Source organism: Sus scrofa, chromosome 14, assembly GCF_054392235.1.
Source record: "Sus scrofa isolate SSC_HxYL_T2T_F1_AM1 chromosome 14, Sscrofa_HxYL_maternal_Yorkshire_Landrace_v2.0, whole genome shotgun sequence".
Lineage (NCBI taxonomy): Eukaryota > Metazoa > Chordata > Mammalia > Artiodactyla > Suidae > Sus > Sus scrofa.
Window position 1 is genome coordinate 42,376,274 of NC_139396.1, and position 17,914 is coordinate 42,394,187.

The 17,914-nt window shown below is 38.6% G+C and overlaps 1 pseudogene; it reads left to right on the top strand.

Annotated features, from left to right (window-relative positions):
• Nucleotides 1-2,829: 2,829 nt before the first annotated feature.
• The window catches only part of LOC110256812 (putative ATP-dependent RNA helicase DDX60), a 63,814-nt pseudogene continuing 48,729 nt past the window's right edge, over nt 2,830-17,914 (top strand).

The following is a 17,914-nucleotide window of genomic DNA, read 5'->3' on the forward strand; positions in this document are numbered from 1 at the left end:
GCCCCGAGACAGATGCTCTTCTTTTTAGGCAAAGCGAGCTGCTTTTGGTAGAGGTTGCAAGCAGTGCATTTATCTGTTCAGCAGCCCTGTGCCAGAGCTGTAAGCATTCGTTTCAGGAAGGGCACCACAGTTGGCAAGAAAGGACTGATGGAACAGGAGCCTGTTTGTTTAGCTTGGTGGTGGATCATCATCATCTCCCCTCAGCCTTATCTCTGGCTCCCCACGTGCCTGGTTAGTGAACTTCAGAATCCATCATACGTGAGCCCCATCCTTGAAGGTGCTCAGCAGCCAGGCCTTTCGTTGTTTTGGTACCAGAGCTACTTCCTCCCAGAGCAGAGGCTACGCTTCTCCATGGGCTGTTCCATATGGGCCCTGGTTACCTGCCTGGGGTCAGTGAGGGATAAGCACAGATCTGGGGGAAAGACACCTGCTTTGGGGAAGATGCTGTGGGCTGTGGTCCTCCAACATGGTGCGAGCTGCTCTGCCAGCCCAGAGGACTGCAAGGAGTTGGGGGTTCAAGATTGTTCATGCCGAGCACCAAGTACCCCGTCCCAGGGGCTTTTCCCACCAGAGGCTTTGACCTGGAGACCCATCAAGATGGTGCCACCTGCAGTGCTGCCATCTGTGTCATGAGGTTCTAAGTATGACTTTGGGCACCATCTGCCCTGGGGCAGGAGAAGATGAGGCTCTCTCTATAAAAACTGCTAGTGGAGGGGCACTCTCTTCTCCCACGAGCCCTAATCTAGTTGATGGCTGCCCTCAGCCTGGCATTAACTGTGTGAAAGTGTCCAGTGCTGCCAATAGAAGATAATTAATTCCGTATGTGAAATCATCACCATTCCTACACTTTGAAGGGCTCTGGCTAAGGTCTCCTCAGTGCCTCCTCCCACCTCTGCTGCATGAGAAAGGGATGCAGAGGAAAGCCCTGGTCACCACCACGTCCTCCGCACATAAGGGCCCTTGGCTCCTCTCTCAGCACGAGCAGTGAAAGGCACCCTTGCTGACATCACACTGGCAGTGAACCAATGCAGACCCTGTCCCGAGGGCATCCTTCCACTGTTCCCTCCTGACACCAGTTCTCTCTGGGTTCCCAAGAAAGCAGAGCCTGAGACCAAAACAAACAAACAAACAAACAAATCATGTGCTCAGAACTCACTAAGACAAGCAGCCCCAGGAAATGCAAGGTAGGGAGAGAGGCAGGAGGCAGAGGGGGCGCCAGTCAGACTATGCTGTCCGCAGAGTTGCCCATCTTAGCATTGCACCACTGATGATTCATTTCCTGGGTGATCTTCCAAGGCGCCCCTGAGGTGATATGTCTTAGGCCCGTCTATCTGGACAAGGATGGGAGGCATTTATACTCTGACTGTTGCTGCCATGGTCAAAGGTCTGCCTTTTGGGCATCAACCTTCTGGCTGTGCCCATGGGGAGACCCCCAGACAGGAGCACCAGGACACTGGATTTCACCCTGCAGAGGAGTTTGCCACAGAGGGGCTGGGACAAAGCCAGGGCCAAGGGCCCCAGAAACGGCTGAGGCTGAAAAGAGCTAAAGTGACCTGTGGGCATTTTCTGATACGTAAGCAACTCATAAATCAATTTGAAGGTGAAAACTGAAAAGTACACTGTTAGGTATCTAGTGATTTTTATCAGTCTAGACACCCAATAGGATGACAGATCTTACTGCAAAATTACTTCCATATGTTCTTTTTACAAAAATAAAACTCTGAGAAGTTTCTACCATGGTGCAGTGGGTTAAGAATCTGAGTAAGGTGACTCAGGTCACTGAGGAGGCAGGGGTTTGATTCTCAGCCCAGCATAGTGAGTTAAAGATCCAGCTTTGCCACAGCTCAGATTCAGTCCCTGGCCTGGAAACTTCCATATGCCGCAGTGCAGCCGAGTAAGTAAGTAAGTAAGTAAGTAAATAAATAAATCAGTTTTGTGATATCTATATAGTTTCTTTTTGTATAATTTGATCATTATATCTGATTTCTTCTAAAGAGTCTGTACTAGTAAAGCTACCGTCCCCTGCAGTTTATTTGCACAGAGCTATTCTATCTGCATGTACCTGTGCACCCAGGCATCTGTAGTATCCAGGCTGTGCCTCTTTGCTTAGGTATACAGCAGCCCTTTACCAGTCTGGCTTTTGATGACCCACATTTGACCTTTCCCCCAACAAGCTGGGAAAGAATGAATATTTTGATGTAATCTGAAGTCACTCTCTCTGCCACCACCAGGGCACGGTCCTCATTGTAGGTAAAGAAGGTGCCAGCATGTAACCATTTAACTGTTCAAAAAGAACAGTTAAAGAGAGAGTACCCATGTTGACACAATTTGAGATGCATATTTCCCAAGCTCAGTTGAGGATGTGAGGAGCCTCTGGGCACAGAAGCTTAATCATGTGCTAATTCAAGGTAATCTGGTCCACTTTGTGCTCAACTGTGAAAGAAAAGAATATGATGGAATATGTAAAATACCAGAAATTTATCTGTGAAGACTCTTCAAAGTTGTACATAGGCGGTTTTACCATTTTCTAGTTTTCATGGAATCAAACCTTTCTTTAAATGTGTACATATTTTTTATCTTTGTGAATGTGACTTTCAGATATATATTTTATCCACCAGGCAACTATGCCTGCCCTTTTGAGCAGCTTCATTGCAAACATGTCTGGGGAGAATATTAGGAAAAATTACTGTCACTAGGAAACTAGGGGTCAAGGGGATTTAGAGAAAGGAAGGATGGAACAGATTTTTATCTCTGAAAGGAATGAACTCTACTGCAGTATGTTATTTCAAATAAAGTGCTAATTCATCAATAGTTTTGTTTCTGTAGATCATGGATTCTGCATCTACTATGTCAAGTGAAGAATCAAGCCCTAGTAACAGTGACAATGACGGTGACAGCTATGATGGCAGTGAGACCACGCAGAGCTTGTCATACTTTGATCAGCTGAAGAAGACCTTCTAAACTCAGAGGATGTCGTGGAAGAGTGAGCTTCTGGGAACTTGCCTTTTGAGTTTGAAATCGATGAAGAGAAGCCTTTGAAAGCTGAACCCCACTGATGTTAGCAGCTGTGATTTAGAAAGGTCAGGTGAGACTTTACCCGAGTGTGAATTTCCCCCCTCCCTCCCCCCCTTTCCCTCCCCCATCTCCCCTCCTCCCTGCTGCCTCCTTTCTCTCAACAATATTGATGCCTTCAGCCCCTTTTCCCTCCAATATTAGAAAAGTCTTCCTTGTTAATTTTTTGTTGACTACCTGATTGAATGAATTTACATGGTAAATACAGGCAAAGACCAAAACAGTGGGTTTGGAATTTTTTTTATGAGTGTATAGCGTTGATTTTATTTAAGTGAAAGATCTGTTACATTATATTCTAGCACAGATTCTTAGGTTTTTTTTTTTTTTTTTTTTTTTTTTTTTTTTTTTTTTATCAGCTCAATTAAATCAGTAAATCCTTAGGGACAGAAAGTGGAAATCAAAAGTTTTAATAAAGTTCTCACATAATTCTGATTATAGGGCTGTGAATTAAAATGCATTTCCAAATGCTTCTGCTCAACTTAAAATGTTGAAGAAGAGTCTGTTTAGCAAGAATTCCTAAATTAAATACTAGTTCACAAAAATACAATTATACTGAAGGTAAAAGATCGATACCATGTTATTTTAACATATGCAACCTAAAATATTTTACAATAAAATTCTGTATGTTAACCCATTAAGGGAAAATATTATTTTAATAGATTCATAAAAACATTTAATAAAGTGCAATATTCACTCATGATTAGACTTTGTCACTAAGAAAAGAAGATAATTCTGAAAGTTAATAAAAGCAGCCCGATGGAAAAAATCCAAATAATGGTGAAACTCTGATTTGCCACTGACATGAGAACAAAAAGAATATTTGCTGTCATCGCTCCTATTTAGTATGGGAGCTTCTAGTACATGCAATAACACCAGAAAAGTGAAAGAAAATCGACCTAAGATGTCTAGGAGAATCTACACACCAAGAAATGAGGGAATCTCCTTTGGGATATGAGATTGACATTTATGAAAATGCTGATTCTAGGCCCCATCCATATAGAAATATCCATTGTTGTGGAGTCGGTCCTGAGTCTAAGCCCCAGAAATGACTAATTGGAAAATGTATCAAAATAGCCACACAAATGTAATAAATCAGGAATACATCTAACAAAACACATTAAAGAGAAAATAATCATTAAATGTTACAGAGCTTGTACTGACTAAATGTAGAAATATACTAGACTCTTGTGTGTTATCACTCAGTATCATAAATATATCATTATCCCCAAATGAATCTTTAAATTCAGTACAAATTCAATCTGAATATACTCTTTCATCTTGCTTCTATCCCCCCCCCAAAAAAAATCCAATACACTAGACTATTTTAAGGACCTTGATTTCTTAAGATAAACGAAAAATGTAAATAAGAAATTAACAATTGATAATTTGACCATAGGAAAAAAAGAACCTTCTTTGTAACAAAAGACTTCAAACAAAGTTGGAGGATAGGGGACAGTGGGGAAAGAGGCAGTAAATCCATTTATAAATGGAAGAATCATTTACTGAGGAAAACTAAAGTTTTTGTATTAATTGATTAGAGAGAGACAACCCAATAAGAAAACAGGCAAAGATTACAACCAAGCCAATCACAAAAAGGGAAATATAAATGTTAAAAAATAAACACATATTTTAAAAGACACTTATTCTTGGTAGTAATATACGTGAGAACTATGAGAAACTAGTTCACACTTTTCATAGGAGAAAGCTTTTAAAGTTTGACAATTTAGTGCTTTGAACTTAAGTTGAAGACTGTCTAGTAAAAGTTGGTTATCACTCCAGTGCTAACCCCTTAGAGAATCTCTTGCATATGCTCAGGGAGACGTGTTAAAAGTAACATACAACATGCCATCATTTGTACAAAGGCAAGAGAATGAAACAACCTAACTGTCTATCAGCGTGGCATTTGGTTATAAAAGGTAATATGCAGAGTTCCTGTCATGACTCAGCGGTTAGCAAACCGACTAGCATCCATGAGGACAGGGTTCGATCCCTGGCCTCACTCTGTGGGTTAAGGATCTGGCATTGCTCTGAGGCATTGTGGGTGAGCTGTGGTGTAGGTCACAGATGCAGCTCGGATCCTGCGTTGCTGTGGCTGTGGTATAGGCCAGCAGCTATAGCTCTGATATGACCCCTAGCCTGGGAACCTACATATGCCATGGGCATGGCCATAAAAAGACAAAAAGACCCCAAAAAAATAATAATAATAATAAGGTAATATGGTCATATGATATGAGTCTTATCAGCTGCTAAAAAGAACCTTATGTTTTTGTGTGTGTACACATGGGTAGATCTCAAAGCTGAATGAAAAAAACACAATGTAATTTAAGGAGATGTAAAAGGGTACCAAACAGCTAATACAAAATCAGGGTGAAGAAATATCACCTGTGAGTTGCCTTTGGGGCAGGCAGATAGGAATTCAACTTTGTATGTAATGTTTATTTCTCTTAAATTAATTAATTCGAAGCAAGTAAATAAAGTTTTAACATTTATCGGTCCCAAGGTTGGGGTTCCTAGGTGTTTATTGCTTATTCTTTTTACTTTTTTTTGTATTTTTAAATTATAATTTTCACACCTTACTCCAAAAATGCCAAGTTGAAATTTAGGGTCAACCTTGATTACCTTCTCTAGATTTTTTCATTCCTCTAGACTTTTTAATATCCCTATAATTGATATATGAATACCATTTACCCCAAAGCAAGTATTGATATTTTACCTAAGCTCAAAATCAAATATTTGCTCCTTACAAACTGAAATATAAATAAGTAAAACAGTCCACCAACCTAAATCGTGTTTCTAAAATTACTGGTGCAGTTGAAATAAAACTAATATATTCCAAATGAATATTTTCACATGACTTCCACTAACTAGGCAGGCTTTTTTTTTTTAGGCCTGTGCCCATGGCATATGGAGGTTCCCAGGTTAGGGGTCAAATTGGAGCTGTAGCTTCCAGCCTACACCACAGCCACAGCAACACAGAATCCGAGCCGTGTCTACGACCTACACCACAGCTCACAGCAGCGCCAGAACCTTAACTCACTGAACGAGGCCAGGGATCAAACCCGCGTCCTCATGGATACCAGTCGGGTTTGTTAACCACTGAGCCGTGACAGGAACTCCCTAGGCAGGCTTTTAGTAAGCAAAGCTTAAAACCTGATAGCAGGACACTTGTCTGCCCCTTACACACAATTTTTAAAATTGTGAATCTGTAATTATTCATAGCGCTAGATGCTGGGTTGCTTCTCTTAGCATAGATATACAATAATGATGATAAAATGAAATTTGAAATTCTAGGGACATAAAATGATGTATATATTTGGAGATTTCTCTGTTAATTGCAAGAAATACTAAATAAGTGAAATTGTAATGAAAATACATATAGCCTGACTGTTCGGTATAAATTCCAAAAGTAACTTTAGGAGTGAGGAACCACCTGTAACTAATAAATCCGGTCCCATGTATGGGTATGTCTAAGGACCCTAGTATTTAAATATTCCTATATAATACCCAATGTCCTTCAAATATACACAAATTCACACTCCTTTAAAGAAGGAGCAGCTACTGGAGGGCTCAATTAATTAATATCAGTCATAACAAATAAGAGACTACTTTGCTGTAACAAAAATTTTCAAAGAATCTGATTAATTTTAATATTCCTGCTTTATGTTTTTCCTGAGACTTCACATGCCAAATGGATGACCTTTTCTTTCCTTTTTCTCCCCCCTAAATCCTAATTTCTTGATAGGATCTGTGACATACACCACAGCTCACAGCAACACTGGATCCTTAACCCACTGAGCAAGGCCAGGAATTGAACCTGCGTCCTAAGGATGCTAGTCAGATTTGTTTCCACTGAGCCATGATGGGAACTCCAACTATTACATTTAGAATGGATAAGCAGTGAGGTCCTGCTGTACAGCACAAGAAACTATATCCAGTCTCTTGGGATAAAACATGATGGAAGATAATATGAGAAAAAGAATGTATATATAAATATGACTGGGTCACTTTGTTTTATAGCAGAAATTGGCACATTATAAATCAACTATACTTTAAAAAAAATAAAAAAAGTCATCATTTTAAGCTCATTTAAAATTAAGTTTTAAACTTTGTTATTTATTTCTAAAGAATTAACTGAATATAAGAAAATTCTAAGGAAACTATCAGTGTTGATTTGGGAAACTGTCAAAATCAAAGTAAGTACAACACACATTATTCAAAGTAATATATCATTAGAAGTAATTCAATCTTTATTACATACTTTTTTTGTTCTTCCTTCTAAGAATCATTTTGTAGAAACTTCCAGTGGGTCAAGAGATTATTATTTTTGAAAATATGTACAGATTTTCTTTTCTCGAAACATGTTATAATGCATGGCTTTTATTCAGTAGCAAGGAATAAGATCCTGAAATCATTGAAGAGAGGCATAGTGGAGGAAAGACTCAACTTTCTCTTAATTTTGTGTAAGACTAAAGTGGCAACTTAATTGTCATTATATGCCATGTAGAAATATTATGTGAGTCACAAAAAATTGCCGTTGGTACGTTTTGACTAATGCTAAGATGTTGTGTGATGTCATCAAAAGCAAATACACCAAATCAATGCTGTTAATTTTATTTTTATTAATATGTTGCTAAGCTCCAGGGATCCAGTGGTAAAGAAAGTAAAAATAATCTGCCATGTGTGATTTATTGAATCTAGTCTTGGGGCCTTTATCTTCACATTCAAATTTTCTGAAATAACAATATAGATAGATTGTAATACCAATTGTATAAAATTACAAAATGAAAAACCCCAAATATCATTTATGATAAGCAGTTTTTAAGTACACATTATGACCCAAGTGTAGTTTGGGTCTCATCATTTAATAGATATTTAGCTCATTAACTCTCAGAGCAACCATGTGAAGGATTAACTGCTTTTAATTCCCTCTTCACACATCAAGCAGCTGTAGCACGAGATAGACTAGAAGCTCATTCAAAACCCTGGAGCTGGTAAGCAACAGATCAGGACTCGGTCTTAGTCTGATTCCACTCTATTATGTGTTAGAACATGCAAACAGTAAATTTTTAAAGAATTTTGAAGGAATGCACAGCAGAATTAATGTTTCTGTGGTGTTTTTTCCAAATACCTTATAGTTGTTTCCCATATTCTAGTCAAAAAGCCAAAAAATGAAAATAAAGGCCAAAGAAATTTAAATGAGAAGAAATTATCAAGTTCACATTTTTTTTTTTTTTTTAATGGCTGCACTTGGAGCATATAGAAGTTATTGGGCTAGGGTTCGAAACAGAGCTGCAGCTGCTGGCCTCCACCACAGCCACAGCAACACCAGATCTAAGCTGCGTCTGTGACCTGTGCTGCAGCTCACAGCAACTCTGGATCCTTAACCCACTAAGCAAGGCCAGGGATTGAACCTGCATCCTCTCAGAGACAACAATGGGTCCTTAACCCACTGAGCCACAACAGGAACTCCAAAGTTCACATTTTATACAATACTAGGTGTTAGAAATGTTGTAGGGGAACTGAATTTTGCCATCTGCTAATGCCAGTATAGCTGTGTACAGTGATTTGGAAAGCAATTTAAAATGTACCTTATAGTGGACAAATCAGTAATTCTATTTGTGAGATTTTACCCTAGAATTTCACTTGTGTGTTAGGAAACACGCACAAGAAAGGTCGTTAAACACAGTTTGTAATAGCAAAAAATGAAAGAAATAATTCAAATGAGCCCTGAAAAGAGAAGGATGTAGAATAAATTGTGAGGTTGACATATAATTGAATATCATACAGCATTAGAGTTATTTGGGTACAGCTTCCTGTAAACATATGCTAGAATTTCAATAGTAGTTGGTAATTAAGTTTTAAAAGTAAATCAAAAAACACAGAGAAGTTCTCCTTTTAATAAGGTTCACAATTAGACATGCATATATCATCATAAAACTTTAAAAACTGACCAAGATAATGATGAGAACTAAATTCTAGGCTGTGGTTGCCTTTGAAGGGAGCAGTGGGAACATAAGGTTTGGAAATAGCCCGTAAGGTCTATATACCAATGTATATTTTATTTCTTGGGTTTGGTGAAGAGTTCATAGCTGTTCACTATGTTTTAATTTAAAAGGCGAAATGAGATAGTTCTGTACATTTAATTGACTCAGGATAATTATTGTGTTAATTTTTCACACATGAAGTACAAAAACAGTGTCTAACTTTAAAACATAGAGATGTACTTTTTGCATACATTTGTGCTTCTGCCAATGAATGTCAATGTCGCTGTAGAATCAGTCTGATGTTTAAGGGCTTATTCTATTACAGAACATTGGGAATGCCCTAAAAAAGGGTTATCTACATATAATAACAATCTGTGGCTAGCCTTTCCTTAAGTTTCTTTCTTAAATTGGAAAAAAAAAATTGTAACCAATTGAACAGGGGATTTTCCCTCAAGCTGCTATGGTTTTTATAACCTTTGCATTTGTATGTTTTATGCTTTTGTTCAGCATAGCAAGCTTACTTAACGACTTTGTTGAGCCTGAGGTTTTTTGATTAACAGAGATTCACTATTCATCACTTGTGCTTTCAACGTGAACTTTAAGAAAGGACAAACTCTTCACTTCTTCATATTGTGGAACAATTTCTACATGATTTTATTAAAAAGGAAGCCAGATTTGTAATAGTTTTTTAAGGTAACATTTATTTTTGAGGGTGTATGAAATTCTCATTTTATGGTGTCTAAGAAAAAATATTCAATCAGTTTAAAATTGGATAAGTCACTTCGTTTTTAGCTATTTTACTTCTTCAAATTGTAATCAAAGTCTCTACTAATAGGGATGGTACCAAGTATTATAAACAGGAAAATATCTAGTGAGTATTTACATAATATTTCTACAAGATTCAGAAAAATACATCCTAATCATCTTGAAATCCTTAACTCTTTGTATCATGTTAATAAAACAATTTGTACTCAATAATAGCTGTTAGAAAAAAAACTAGTTACTCTATTTTATCTCTAATATTCACATAGGTTTCCTTTTTCTACAGGATGCAGAAAATATGTACTTAAGTACCCTGAGCTTATGGTCCTCCATACTGGGTTGATTCAACATTTAGAACACAATATTGATGCCACTATTCACCCAGAATTTTCCAATTGTCTGTCACCAGAATGGGGATATTTCTTAACAACTGTTATCCACACTTCTTAATTGTCTCAGAAATTGGAATAACACCTCATCAAAGAGGCTTTTTAAACATTTTTATCATTCATGCTCTTCAGAAGAAAATTGATATTGTACAGCCTTTGGGAAGAGAGTCAGATGTCCTTAGAATTTATCGATATTGTGCCTCAAGTCGCTATTGACACAAACAGTTTTTTTGAAATGGTAAGTTAGGTTAAATTGCCAAGAAGAAGTAGCCAACTTAAATGTGGGAAATATAACCAGAAAATCAATGGTGTAAGTCTTTACGAGGAAGTTCTGGGCATTTGGATCCTGAAGAAGTATTCCAACATGGGGAAAAGAGAAAGACTTTTTAATACGGCTTTAGCAAAAGAGGTTAGTTGATGTTCTTGTGGATGAGGCTTTGTGCGGGGCAGTTTTGAGAGGTGGGGGGAAAAGTGTGGTCTAAGTTCTTATACGAGGGCATCAGGAGGAACAACTGAGAGGCGAAGACGTGGGAACCATGGTGGGAAATTCTCATTGTCTTGTATGTAAATTACACACGTACACATGTCAACGTACGTGCTTCTTTATGTACTCCTGTGTATTCAGTGTATATACTTTTAGTGAGTATATGTTTTATGTATACACATGCATTTTATGTATATATGTGTATGTGTATGATCTGGGATGCTTTTTGTCTGTATTCTTACTTTTTAACCTATGATAGAGAAAATATTTTATCATCATCTTATTTCTCAGCCTCTTTTTTTGCTACTGTTTTGAATAGTTGTACTCATTAAAAGTAGATAGCTTTGAATACTAAGCGTTGAGAATATACTTCCAATTTTTCCTTTCTTCCTTCCTTCCTTCCTTCCTTTCTTCCTCTCTATTTTTCTCTCTTTCTTTTAAATAGATAAGGCAGGGGATGCATGTGTGGTGACATAAAGCAATTATACTACCGCTAAGACCACTGCTTTCTTAATGGTTGGTTTTATTGGGAATAAATGCATTTTAATTTTTATTATCTTCTAATAAACTTAGCAGTGAACAGTCCAAATTTAGAAAATGAAAGTCTATTTATACTTGAATTAACTGTTTTTTCCCCATAGCCAAATGATCATAAACATTATTTTCCACTTTGTAATTATTTTAACTATAGGTGTGCAATATATATTTTTATTTGAACCAAAAGATTTATTTATGTTTTGTTTTTCAGCATGAGAAATAACTGTGTCATGCCTTACTTGCCTACATAATAGGGAATTTTCAGAAGTCACAGGAATCAGAACTATTTCTGTATGGTTATTTGAAATTAAACTTGTGGGACATGCAGAAAGAGGTAACAACACATTTATCTGGAAACTAGAATTCAGCATCTGGGAAATATACTCTTAAGGATTCATTGCTTCTAGAAGATACTTCTTTTACCAACAGTCGTGTCCTTACATCTTCTAAATGCACAGCCCTGAGACTGAAGGAGGCTTGGGAAATTTATTGATTACAAAACCCTAGTCATTGTCAGAGTTCCCGTCATGGTGCAGCGGAAACTAATCCAACTGGGAACCATGAGGTTTCGGGTTCCATCCCTGGCCTTGCTCAGTGGGTTAAGGATCTTGTGTTGTTGTAAGCTGTGGTGCAGGTCAGATGCAGCTCAGATCCTGTGTTGCTGTGGCTGTGGCTTAGGCTGGCAGCTGTAGCTCTGATTGGACCCCTAGCCTGGGAACCTCCATATGCCACAGGTGTGGCCCTAAAAAGACAGAAGACAAAAAACAAAAACAGAAAAACCCTAGTCATTGTCTATAAAACTTCATATAAAATATTCAGTAAAATTGGGGGAAGGCAAGTACCACAATCACTTTAAAATCTCCAACTTTTATTCCTACAGTAGATGGCATGACCACTGAGGAATCATATTCCTGGAAGATAGGAATTTTTCAGTCTTCTGGGGACAGAAACCCTCTATGCAGCCGAGGAATGGAAGCTGAGCAATAGATTCTTTAGTAAGTACTCATGAGGAAGGTGACTTAAGGCAGTAGTTATTTTACCTTTCTGCTTTCTCAAAACATAACCACCTCATGTTGCTTTCCCTTCCACAGATTCCTTCCTTCTGGAGACTAGGTCTGATGTTAGGATGTGACCAGGGTCACGTAACTCTTGAATTAACCTGCTCACTAACCAGATACTTAGTTTCTCTCACATCCACCAGCCAGCAGGCATCTCCATGTGGATTTTCAATAGGCATCACACACTAACAAACTTTTACCCCTATCCCATCCACTGGAGCCTCCCCATATCACTTAACGGCACCTCCATCCTCAGAGTTGTTCAGGATAGAAATCTGGAAGGCCTCCTTGCCTTTCACTCTTTCCCCCACACCCCACATCCCATCCACCAGGAAATCAGGACAGGCCTACCCCTCAGTCTCCAGCATCATGAGACGGCCATTGCCTGCATGGACAAGAACAGGAGGTCAGCCTCCGTGAACCCACTTGTATTTCTGCTGCTGCTCTTGGTCACCCATGGTGGACATGCACACAGTAATTAGAGTGATCTTTTAAAAATGTCAATCTGGTATCATGGTACTACTCTGCTCAAAACTCTACGGGAATATGCTAGCAATCTTAGGATAAAATCCCTGAAAACCCTACACAGTGTGTAGGCTCCAGGCAAATATCTTTAAATGAATGAATGAGGTTAAGTGACTTGTCTAACATCTCAAGTTTTCAGAAGTCAGGTGTCTTGGCTCAGAGTATGATGCCCTGGCAGACACAGAACTGTCTTAAGTCTGTAGAGAGACCTCCCTCTTGTCACACTTCCTTGCCGAACTTGTCAATTTCCTGCTCCTTTTCAACTCTCTCCAGACCATAGAGGTCATGGTCATAATGCTTTTAGTGATAGTAGTTCATAATTCTTACCTTAAGAGGAGACAGTTGTCAAACATCAGGCAAACACATTGCATTTATCTTCATTGCCTCAGTGGCCACTGAAAAACATCTGAAACTGAGAACACTGAAGAATTTGCAAGTTAATTATTCAGAGACTTGCAAAGTGGGCCTGGCTTATGCAGGTTTGCTGGGAAGTGTGCATGTCAGAAGGAGAAATAGTTATTAATGTTAAAATGACATCTAGAACCTAGTTAGAAACAGCCGCATTCTCATTTTCTGTTAAATATTTTCTGTTCTTTACATGTATTCCCTAGGCATTTATTGCATATTTTTCTTTAATATTTTAAAAGATTGAATGTTTAAAGATTGTATATTTTTCCCATTATTGGAAAAAAAAAACAGTTCTTTTTCTAGAGTTAAATATCACCCAAACTTTGAACCTTGTCTCTTGTATCCACTAGGCCTTTAAACTGTATTTTATTGCAGGTAAATCAGGCTTTGTCCTTGCTTCAGAATCTATGGCCAGAAGGCACTGATATCAGAAGTGTTGTCTGCTTTGTTTCATGCTGAGTGACACTGAAACTCTTCATAAAAATGTTACATGGAGTTCCTATCATGGCGCAGCATAAACGAATCCAACTAGGAAACATGAGGTTGCAGGTTCAATCCCTGACCTCGCTCAGTGGGTTAAGGATCTTGTGTTGCCGTGAGCTGTGGTTTAAGTTGCAGATGCAGCTCGGATCCCGTGTTGCTGTGTGCTGGCGTTGGCTGGCAGCTACAGCTCCAATTATACCCTTAGCCTGGGAACCTCCATATGCCGCAGATGTGGCCCTAAAAGGACAAAGACAAAAAAAATAAAAAAATGTTAAGTGATGCACAAGACTGTGAAAACCTAAACATATTCACAGAAAATCCTAACACCCAGGTGGGATTCTTTCAAAAAATAGGTTAAATATTTAATGTCATCTTTGGAGATGTGGCACCACTTACGAGTCGTCATGGCTCATCATCAGACAGAAGACATGTTTGTCCTGTGTTTGCTAAATAATTGTGGAGAGAAGGAGATTGCTCCTATTCTTAGGAAAGCAGGCAGGACTCTTCACAAAACAAGTTAATTTTTTTTTTTCCTTCAGTGAGCTCGTCACTGCTCTCTTCCTTGACCAAGGAATCAATTCTATTTCACTCTTGCAGCGATGAACACTGCTGAGACTTTCACAGGCCAATGTCACAGTGTGAGTGGTGATGTCTCAGCACACATTTAGTTTTGGTGAAAGCTGACAGGGAGTGCTGTGGCTGGTGGCAGTGACTGTGGCTGTAATCAGGATGAAGTTGGGTAATTAACTGTCTTCTTTTTTTTTTAAGGACTGCTCCCGTGGCATATGGAGGTTCCCAGGCTAGGGGTCCAATTGGAGCTACAGCTGCCGGCCTATGCCACAGCCACAGCAACACAGGATCTGAGCTGCATCTTCAACCTGCACCACAGCTCATGGCAACGCTGGATCCTTAACCCACTGAGCAAGGCCAGGGATCGAACCTACAACCTCATGGATACTAGTTGAAGTCATTTCCACTGTGCCATAACAGGAACTCCCTAACCATTTATTCTATTGATGAGAACCCATGCTTTCTATTAAGAATACCAAGAGTCAGAGTTCCCGTTGTGGCAGTGGTAATGAATCTGACTGGTATCCATGAAGATGTGGGTTCTATCCCCGGCCTTGGTCAGTGGGTTAGGGGTCTGGCATTGCTGTGAGCTTCAGTGTAGGTTGTAGATGTGGGTAACATCCTGCGTTCCTGTGGCTGTGGTGTCAGCTGGCAGCTACAGCCCTGATTTGACCCCTAGCCTGGGAGTTTCCATATGCTACAGGTGTAGCCCTAAAAAAGAAAGCAAATTAAAAAAAAAAAAAAAAAAAGAATGCCAAGGGTGATGGTAATGTTACTATTCATAGTAGCTGCTAACATCTACAGAATCTTTAATAACTGCAAGTGTTAGTGCCAGGTCCCTTATTCACATTGTCATCATCTTTTCAACCATTCAGCACATTAGGTGTCCTGGTTTTTCTGCTTTATAGGTGAATGGAGTCAAACTCATGATTGGTGGTCCAGCTGGGACAAAAACCCAGTTATTTATTTTTATTTGTTTGTCTGTTTTATGCTAGACAAGACTCCTTAGTATACAGATCATATTTCCTACTCTTCCTGGTCTTCCATGTAGGAGCAGGTGTGACAATAAGATGCTTTTTCACCTTCTTTGTGTTGCTGCTCTGAGATTGTAAATAAGTACTAGATACACCTCCACTTAGGTGACCATCTGCCATCTCAAGAAATGAAAGTGTTAGGTGCAATGAATCTTGCGCCTTTATTTATTTTGAAAATTCTACACTCCTAGACAAAATAAGTACTTGTACTGTTTAGAAAAAAATAGATCATATGCTCATTAAAATTTTTTCTCAAAGTAAAATGACCCTGAAAAGAAATAAAGCTGTCATGTGGGAAAATGGTGGGTAAGAGGCTCTAAGATCTATTGTTGCATGTCTAAATTTCAACATTGCCCATGTGTAGGCTGATGATCCTTAAATTCATGTTTTTCCAGGACTGGAAACCCCACCCTAAGTGAGGTAGCAGATCCTTGCAGGATGCACTGCCTGGGTGTGACTCTCCTGCCACAGTTAACTCCGTTGCAAAGGGCAAAAAGCAGAACCATTTCCTGGGTTGGGGACAGGGCGCTCTCACCGTTTCAAGGACTGGTAGGCAAACCATAGGAAATGCAGCAGCATTGAAACTCAACAAGGCACATGTTAGAAGGTGTAACACTTTGCTGTTTCTGATATGCCTTAATTTTTTTCTGTATACATCCTAAAAATTGCTGTAAGCAAACTATACATAAAAATAGTCCTGTCGTGTATGAAAGTACTCAGCAGGAGAAAGTACTTCAACCACATATAAAGTGATGCATATTCCTAAGCATTCTGAATAAATGATATGCTTTCTTTGAAGAAACAATACTTACTGCTGATATACATACATTAATGTGTGAACCATTTACATAAGTTTTATGTTTATGCCTTATTAAAACAATGGAAAGGGAACTTTGAAAAGTTATTTGTCAGCTGTTGTGAAACTTTAAAAATTTTCATTTACATGTTCGCCATAGTGTTTGTTATTTTAATATTCGTCCATAGTCTATTGCAATCTCATTGTGGATTAGCATCTAAATTCACGAAAAAAAGATTAATTTTAGAGGAAACTTTAACCAAAGAAAATATTATATAATCTCTTTTATTGGAAATTAAGCCTGCTAAGAGTGGAATTATTTCCATTAGCCTTAGTACAGTGTACTAAGTACAGGGATAAATCAGATACTCAAAGCAATGCCTTTGTGGGATATTGAGAAACCCATATAAAATGAAAAGTTAATGCACAGTTGTGGGGAATCAAACTACACAGTTGATTTAATCACCCGGTCTTGGGAGCAGGTTAATACTATGTGTGCAGATAACATCCTGTCCTGTATTTAAGAATCTGGAGTTCCTGTTGTGGCTCAGTAGATTAAGAACCCGACATAGTGTAAGTGAGGATGTGGGATCGATCCCTGGCCCACAGTCTCAGTGAATTAAAGATCTGGCATTGCCATGAGCTGTGGTGTAGGTCACTTATGAGGCTCGGATCTGGTGTGGCTGTGGTGTAGACCAGCAGCTGCAGCTCTGATTCAGTCCCTAGCCTGGGAACTTCTATATGCTGCGGGTACAGCCATTAAAAAAAAAAAAAGAAAAAAGAAAGAAAGAAATCCCATCTGCTATATAATTACACTTTATTTAGATCTTAATGAAATGATGCCATAAGCAACATTTTAGTGAAACTATGTAGCAATAATAATGAAACGGCTACTGCTTTTCTATATGGATTATGTTCACTGAAGCAATATTTGTGAAGCTTATGATGGTGTTAGATTTCAAAGAATCATTTTGTCTCAGAGCTGCCAGGTAGTTTAGAGGGTGTAGATTAATATTCCAGTTGGAAGAGCTGCAGCACAGGGGCTAAGGCACCTGCACAGTGTCACGCCATTTGTCATGGCAGGGACATTGGCCTATGCCCTGGAATGTACTTTAGTCCCTTTGTCTTAGTATGAGACAGGTCCTGTTTAAGGACCTGAATGAATATTCTGGGAAGATTTTATATGGTTAGAATGTGCCCTTTCCTCTTCTTTTATTTTTTTCCAGCTTAAGAAATGTGCATTTTTCATCCTAAAACAACTAGAGTCTAGAAATAATTGGAATGTGAATTTCACTGGCCTGCCTGACTTGACTGATGATGTGGGGTGGAAGAATATTGCTTATTATTATGAAATTGAACATAGTCAAGGTATGTTTTAAGTCTATAGTTCAGTCTTTAATTCATTTTTTGGGTGAGTGGGTGAGAATTGTGGTTGAAATAATGGAAATGGGGTTTTCATCTATGAACCACCGTTGAGTAGGGCATTTTCTTTGCAGATAATTTCTATGGAAAGTCTCATTTTTCACAAGAGGGAAACAGTTCCACTGAGGGCATTGGAAGGATTCTTTGTTTTCACAAATAACTATGAGATAGGTGTCTGGGAAAAAAAAAAAAAGGAGATTAAATTGAAGGAAGATATAGGGTTCCCTCTGGAATAGCATGGTTGATATTATCTTTTATTGGGTATCTTTCATATATCAGGTAATTCACATGTGTTATGATACCAGAGCTTTGCTGCTGATGGTTTGGGACAAAGTATTGTTCCTGGGATGTCAAGTGGGAATGTTATCTGAGGAAGAAAAAAAGTAGGTG